Genomic DNA, 9,128 nt, shown 5'->3' on the forward strand with positions numbered 1-9,128 from the left:
GGAATGAAGGTTCACTTACGAGATCAACTGAAAGACTCAACTGGGATTTTACGAGATCTAATCAAAGACTCAAATTGGAAAGGGATTTGTTTCATTTTTTAACGAGCTTGACACAGGAAAAGAACCATTCTCATTACACCTTGTTTCATTTTTTAATGATCTTGACACAAGTAAAAGAACTCTGCTCATGAGAACCTATTTCATTTTTTAACGAGGTTGACATAGTAAAATAACTATCCTCATGGTCCTTGTTTCATTTTTTAACAAGCTTGACACAAGACAACAAAATCTGCTCCAAGCACTTGATCACGGACCGAAAGAGGCCATGGCTTCCAAGAGGTTCTCATCATATGGGGGAACAACACTCTAGAAAGGATACATGTCCAGGGATCCAAATGAAAAATCGGGTTCTAATTCCCCTAGTACATGGCGTACTACATCACCCACTAGATCATCAGTAGATGTGGGCATAGAACAAGTGGCCACGTAATTCACCTATGGCAGGGGAGATACCGCTTTCACATAAGAACCATTTAAGGATGATGATTGATTGGGATTTGATTCAGGACCAATGAATGTAAGTTGATCAATGATCACATTTCTTCCTGCATGCGGGAAACACATCACTCGAAAGAGGGAAGAGACAAGAGCTCCCATGACATAAACATAGACACGACGAAGGAGTAGATTAAAATCCAACGAACCTTGGACAACCATAACGTCTATATAGATAGTATTTCCTCCCAAAGTAATAGGCAACTTAAGAATGATACCTAACAGTTGATTGGTTCATCTTTTAAAAGATAATAGATTTTGGGTGATGGGGACAAGTTGAGGAGAACCTAAAGCTTGCCAAGAAGTTGAGGACATAATGCTAACAGATGTGCCCTCGTCTATGACTGTGTTGGGTACGTCCATATTGTAAGCCAATATTGTAATCTGGAAAGGCACATAAGACGGAAGGCAATATCCTTCCAGTCGACTCTAATCAAAATAAGTGACTAAACTACTCACAGGGGATGTCGTAGGAAAGTGAGAGATGCCTTATTTAACTATGGGAATAGGAGAACTAATCTCATGCACCTCAAGAATAGGAGTATTTCCCTCCAGTTCATTCAAAGCTGAAGAAACCAGAAGAACCTTAGCAGTATGAGGTTCACTCTCTACCAGAAAAGTATGGTTAACTGAAGGTAGAGCCAGGTCTACCATTTTCTCAGCCAATGGTTGGTCGAGAATGGACTCACGAGACTCACATTCAGAGAGAGCGAGGTTGACCAAAGATGAATTTTGATCAATCACTTGATCAACTAGCAGAGGATCAGGGGAAAGATTTTGATACCCAATCAGAAGACAAGGTTGGGAAGATGTAAGGTTTTCCAACTCTTTGGAAGCTTCATCCATAAGAGGACAAAGGTGAATGGGATGATTACCATCACACAACTTATAGAGAAATTTGAATTTTACTATTTTCCCATGGGCTTTACTAGTTGAAGGTTTATCACCAGCATGCTCTCTAGAGGCTAGCAACAAACGTCGATGTGAACCTGTGGACCACACTTCTAAGACCTTAGGAATACCATGACAATTTCGAAGAAGGTGGTCACCGTTACATGACATGCAAGGCAATTTTACTTTTCCATATTGGTTTGAATATTTTTCTACATCAATTGTATCTGTAACAATAATTTTTTGGTTTTCCCCTTGCTTATTTGGCTTCTTCTTCATCATCCTCTTCTTCTTCTTCTTAGCTTCCTAGTTACTAGAATCCAGACTTTCACGAGGCGAAGAGGAAGAGTGGGATGAAGAAACAGGTGAAGAAGGTGAGGGGTCAACTTTAGGATCAACAGGAGGTTGATGTTGTTCAGGAGGAGGAGAACTCGGTTGAAAAGAAGTTTGGACACTCGGAATCACCGAGGTCTAAAATAACCAAATTGGTAGACCAATGGTCAATCCAGGAAGGGACAATGTTTCCATATAGGGAGCACTAGTATTTCCAAAAGAAGGAACGGGACTAGGATTTATGTCATAGGGGTTTCCTTAACTGGTAAAATCAGGAAATGATACCATCAATATCAATCGAAGATCCACTAAGGAGTATTTCCACAGGAAGGATTCTTTTCCGTGGTCAATTAATTGATTTTAGAAATTAACAAAAAAAAATAAAAGAGGGGTAAGCTAGGAAAGAGGGTTTACCAAGTATCCGTGAACCATGATATACACCTTAGTCGAAACCAAGGACTTAACATATAGTGGCCAATCTTCCCTAATGTTGTGTTCGGTGTATCACGTTTACAAGGCGGCTGACTCGGTTACCTATGGCTAAAGGATAGCAACCTAGTGGGATATCCCAATATATACTCGACGGTACGTGGAGCACAAATCTGTGTTAGCATTGTCTAATGCATAACCATTCGGTGGGAGTGTTCCCATATACTTGTCATACTGAAGTGCCTCCTATATACCCGAAAGTATTAGGGAACCTTCGATATACTTCCATACTGGAACGGGATTTCACCCCCGGGATACAATTCAGGTAGTTAACAATAACTGCTATGTTTAAATATGCTAGAACACGTATCTATCCTAGACCTCTAGATATTTGTGTTCGATTACAAATGCTCCTTAGGTTAACTGAGGTAAATATTAAGTTTATCTTGAATTAGGTTTCAATTTTATGGCTCAACGACATAACCTAAATTCCTATGATGCAACTAAATGAGAAAAATGAAATATTTTCATTCGATGAAGGATAAAATAATGAGGGAGGAAAGACAACCAAACAAATGCATCAATCAAGCAAAATGCATCAAAACATAACACCCTAACTTTTCCAATGCAAGATGTAAAAATGAAAACTACTCTTTCACTTTCACTAACAAATGCAATGCCAAAATGAAATCCTATGAGAAACAAAAATCATTTTTCTTTCACTAAGATGCACTAATTCTTTTGCTCTTTCCTAACTAATGGATAAGCAAAGGAAAAATAGAATCCAAAACAGCTAAAATGAAAATTCCATTAACTTTTTGGTTTCGAATACAAATTGTTTCAAAAATACTTAAATGAAGAAATCCTTTCAACAAAAAAGCATTCACTTTCAGTTACACCAAAGCAAACAACTGTAATCCACGCTTGACAATAGAGCAAAATCAATTTTCAAAGTACAAAAGTGATCCAATACTAATGAAAATAACTTCACAAATATGAACCGAAAGCAACTTGAAGATGGCGTCCTAACCGTAGTAAAACTCCTAAATGGAGGTCATCAATCTCACAGAGACATGACAAGTGATGAGTGAAGGGTAACCTAGAAACCCTAGAAGGCAATCAAGCTTCAAAAACACATCAGCAAAAGCCAAGGGACAATTGGAACCGCTAAAGGAAAACAATCAAGACAAACACACTATAATCACACTAGAAAATCACTCATAGGGGTTGAAATCCACTAAAAACAAGAAGAAACCTTAATTTTATTTTAACCTTTGGGATCAGCGTGCATGTTAAAGGAAAAGGAGCGATGAAAGTCAGAGCACCGTGACTGTAAATTCAAAAGTAGCGCTAGCAATGCTTATGTAACACCAGAAAATGCGTTGGGCAAGGAAAATAAGGAAAAAATTAAAAAATTAAAAATCAGACCAGACTCAACACTCTCAAGCAAAGACAAATGAATGTATAAATCTACAGTGATGCACACAAGCAAAGAAAACGATGGTTGGTCAAACTCATCAGAGAATATGATCGAAGGAATGGATGAAAAGGTTATAGCTTCCCCAATGGAGTCGCCATTTATTTGTCTAGGTAAATCCTCTCTGCGTATAGAGACGATCCTCTAGCCCAATGACTGGGACTAGCAACCAACGTGACAATCTACAAGACACTTTCCTAAATTACAATCGAAATGAGAGAAGAGGAAGGATATCTACCTCGTTCTGATGCTATAACGCACTCCTTTTTTGAAGATATGTATCGCTTGCTCCCCAGGCTTAGTCCTTACTACTTACTGCGTTTGAATACCTACACAATAGTCCAAAGATACAACAAAGAATACAAGTGCAACAAGCATAATCAAATGTAATCCACTTAATAGATCAAGGAGCATTAAGATAAATGTAGCATTTACACAAGAACTTATGGAAAGTGAACCAGTAGTTGTATATATTAATGAATGAAAGAGGAAGCATACAACCTAGGCCTTGATGTTAGTAAGCCCTCCTTGAGTGAATTTCCAAGTCCAATCTCAAGCTCTCCAATCACTCCTTCTCCAAGCCAAAATGAATAGCATGTCAACACTATCTCAGCATAAGGGTGCAAATAATCAAAGACCAACCATTTGGGAATGGAGGGGAATGACTTTATAGGCAGGGAGAGGGAGTTAGGATCTCAACAAAGATAGGGGAAGGTCCTCATCTCAAGGAGGAAGCTCATAGGGATAAGATCAAAGGGAAATATTAGGAGAATTCAACCACATCCACAATAAACAACCTCCAACTCGTCATTCTGGAAGCCTCTATATCACGAAGCTTCTTGTCCTCTTTGGGAAAACTTTCCTTTTAGGGATAAACGTGAGTATCTAGCTAAAAACAGTGCTGCCAGTGTGAGGCTAGTATGGTGCAACCTTCCATCAGCATGATAGGTCAGTGTCATAGTCACATTGACCCAGAAATTAGGGTTTTGAGCTCATTTTTCTCAGGAAAGGCTCAAGGCAACTTTTCATTAGTTCTGCAAGGAGTATCTAGACAACATATCAAGATGGGTACACTGCATAAGTGTCAAGGTTTGGCACTCCAAGGTATGACACAGGGAAGTGCAGGAGGTGTGACAAAATACTATGTAACAATCCCTCCCCCTGATGTCGAGATGAAGGATTGTACCGCTACCATTCTTTATCTGTCATCATCCATGAGATCGATGCATTAGCACTCCCTTGACGTCTCCTATTATGATTATGTCAAACCTTCTTTGACCAACACCCTGATATCAACATTGGTATATATTTCATCTACTAGTCATATGTCTCCCCACCTTGTCACTGCATATGTGAACCTTGTCTCTCATGAATATGCCTTAGGTAGCTCTTCTTCATCATATGGTATCCCTTCCTCTAGTCCCCCCATCTTCCATTCTGATGAAGACATCATGGAACCCATGATCACTCCTAATTATCCTTGGGATGATATGCACCATCTTGTGTACTTCCTTCCATAGCAAACCCATGACAAATATGTTGTGGAGTCAAAATACTTCATTCATTGTTAAGTCAATTCGTTTAGAAATCCCATTCCTACACCAGATTCTTTTGAATAAGGAAATATGGCTAACATTTCCAACACTATCAAAATTAACATTTTGAATAAACCAGGGATCGAAGAAATATCATCTTGGGGGCACAATGCATCCTGGAAGAATTTTATGCTTACACCAAGTTATTCAAATAATTCCATTATGTTTTCGCCTAGTCTTATTCTTAGATTCCTGAGCTTGATCTCGCCATTGTTGAAAATCATATCAACACTTGGCATGATGCCATACCTCTATGCCAAAAGTAAAGACCTATTCATCCTTCCAAACATGAAGCTATTAAAGCTAAAATTGATAAGTTCAAGCAAGTTGGTTTCTTCTATCCCATTGAATACACCACATGGGGTTCTAATCCTATTCTCATTCTTAAGAAACAAGGCACCATTCGCGCCATCACAGACTTCTGTGATCTAAAGAAAGCTTGTCCCAGAGATAACTTTCCCACACCCTTCATCAACCAGGTCATTGATGAGTGTGTGGGGCATGAGGTTCTTTCCTTTATGGATGGATTCTTTAGATATAACCATATACATATTCGTTATGCCAATCAACTTAAAACCGCCTTCACTAATCCATCAGGAACTTTCTCTTATAAGGTCATGCCTTTTGGTTTAAAGAATGATGGGGAAACTTTTCAATGTGCCATTTCCTACTACTCTCATGACTTGGCTCATATTATCCTTCCATACCTAGACGTTCTCACCGATCACTCCAAACTTTGGTCGCAACACCTTCATGATTTGCATACCATTTTTCTTTGATGTCGAAAGTATAGCATTCACCTCAACCCCCTTACGTGTGTATTTTTCATTCCTGCTGACCAAATTTTGGAAGTCATTGTGTCCAAATATGGTATCACTCTTGACACTCTCAAAGTTCAAGCCATTCTCGAACTTCCTCCTCGTACCCGTTTCCAGTTACAAAGCCTCCAAGGCAAAGCTAACTTTCTTCGTTGGTTTGTTCCTGACTATGCCACCACATATCATGGGTTTCTTAGACTCCTTCGATCTAATATTTCATTTGTTTTGGATGACCAAGCTCACCAGTCTTTCGATGCCCTCAAACATGCTCTCACTTCTACTCCCTTGGTTAGTCCACCTAATTTTGAGAAGGATTTCATCTTGTATAACTTTGCGTCCACCTATTCGGTTGTTGGGATCCTCATACAAGAAGATTCTACATGAAATGAGCATGTCCATTATTATGTCAATAAGAACATTAACGGTCCCCTTGTGTCATATTCACACGAAGAAAAGTTGGCATTGGTTGTTGTGTTCTCCGTTCAAAAGCTTTGTCATTATATCTTTATGTGTACCACCAAAGTTGTGACCAATTCCAACCCCATGGATTTCTTGTTAAGTAGATGGATCATTAATGGGAAGTACACCCGTTGGATCATTATCCTTCAAGAATTGGATCTCGAATTTGTCACAACCAAGAGTAAGAAAGGTTTAGCCCTTGTTGAACTCATTTTTGAATTCCCTACTGGTACGCTTGATCCGCCGGTGAACGATGACCTTCTAGATGAACACTTGTTCTCCATTACCGCGGATGATCCTTGGTAATGCGACATCCTTACCTATCTGTGAACCTAGAAATTTGCCACCCACCTAACTCGTGATGATCGACGACGTATTCAACATCAAGCCCCTCGCTACCTCCTCATCAGTGACGATCTTTATCATCGCGGTGTTGATATTGTCTTCCATCATTGTCTCACCCAAGTTGAAGCTGAGAAAGTGCTCAATGCCTGCCATGGTAGCGCTTGTGGTGGTCACCTCTCCGAGATGGCCACTGCTCAGAAAATCATGTGTGGCGAGTACTTTTGGCCTTCTCTCTTTAGTGATTGTATTGAGGCAGTCAAACATTGTCCCAATTTCCAGTTATTCACCCCTAAGGCGCAAGCTCCACTTGCTCCCCTCCATCCCATCATCGTTGTCGTCTTTTTTGTAAATGGGTTATTGACTTTATAGAGTTTTGACCCCCATCTTCTAATAACCCAAGTATATTATCATGGTCATCGAATATTTTTCCAAATGGGTTGAAACCATGCCAATGTTCAATAACACCACAGCTATTGCAACTCTCTTTTTCTTTAACCATGTTATCGCTTAATTTGGGGTTCTGAAACAATTGGTATCTGACTATGGCTGGCACTTTGAAGATGATATATCCTCTGTATTGGGATTTGAACACCAATATTCATTGTCTTATTACCCCCAAGGCAATGGCCAAGTTGAAGCTATTAACAAAATCCTTAATACTATGCTTCAACAGACAGTGAATAAACACAAGACTAACTGGCATTCAATGCTCTTCCCTAATTTGCGGGCCTATAGAACTTCTGTCAAGACCGCCACTAGGTTCACTCCTTTCCATCTTGTTTTCGAAGAGGGGGCAGTCTTACCAATCGAGTGTGAAATCCCCTCCATCCACCTTGTCGTTGAACTGCTCCCGAACACCCAACCTTTAGAACAATGACTTCTCATGCCGGAACACGCCAACGAAGACTATCATGTTGCATTGCAAACCATTAAGTGGAAAAAAAATTGCACCAAAGCTCAATATGACCAAAAATTCCACCATCGTACCTTCCATGAAGGTGACCTTGTTCTTGTTTATGACCATGTTCATGATGTCTTGGGGCACATAAATTTTGAGCCATTATGGATAGGACCTTACATCATCTGTAAGTGTTTGGGAAAAGGGGCATACCTTTTAGAGGGTCCAAAAGGAGAAATCCTTCCCAATCTTTGAAATGCACTCTACCTCAAGAAATTTTACCCATAGTGCTTCCCATTAAAATGTGTGTATTTCTTTCTTTCTTCTTACATTAAGGTAGTTTACAGCCCCCACCATATTATGCATTGCCTTATTACGTCTTCCATATGGATCCATCATCCACACCTCTTATCGGTTATGTCGATGGTACGAGTCGCTTCACATGAAATCTAGCCTTCGCAACTTGGGCCATTTTCACCCCCTTGCATTCATTAGTCCACTCAAACGGTGTTTGCATTAGATCTACCACCAATAACCATGTTGAATATGATGTTTTGATAGGTTTGCTAGCTGATGCCCCTGATCGTCGTATCCTTCACCTTCATGTTTGTCTTCATTCCTTCATGCTTGTCATGCAATTGAACGGCGTTTATCATGTGCATAATCTTGTCCTATTTAGAAAATATATGTGAGTTAAGCTTTTGGATTGTGAATTTGAATCCATTACATTCAATCATGTTCCTAGAGCCCAAAATCACTATGTAGATACCATTGCAAATAATATTCTATATTGGAATTTATCACATGCATATACAAGAAGACATCCATAAACAAATGGTGAACCACAATCGTCACAAAAAGATGCATAACCATAAATATGTATCATAATACAGTGTTTTGAGTCCACTACTCTAAATACATCTGACATGCTCATTCGCATGTTATCATAAAACAAAAATGGGGACCCACATGTCCCTATGCCTAATCACTATCATCTGGAGGCTCCTGAGCCAATGGCTCCATCCCACCAACCCGTAGATATTGTACTACCTGACTGGCCATAGCAATGTGCTACGTGATTCCTCGCCACTCTAAGGGAAGACCCATACACTCATATGTATACCAATCTTCTAGTTCATGCCACTTGCACTCTATTACCACGGTCAGTAGCATGTCAAATCTACGTCGAAGATCCTCAAGTAGAGAATCACTCCCCGATCTTTGTTGTGATATGGCCCCACCCTGACCTGCGGCCCCAGGCATTGTGGCTCGTCCTACGTATCCTACCGACCTCGCCGGTGTTATATATGCACACCACGATGTTTAGA

Source organism: Pinus tabuliformis, chromosome 4_1 (assembly GCF_031772625.1).
Source record: "Pinus tabuliformis cultivar Carrire ecotype Pingquan chromosome 4_1, CPIR1, whole genome shotgun sequence".
Taxonomy (NCBI): Eukaryota; Viridiplantae; Streptophyta; class Pinopsida; order Pinales; family Pinaceae; genus Pinus; species Pinus tabuliformis.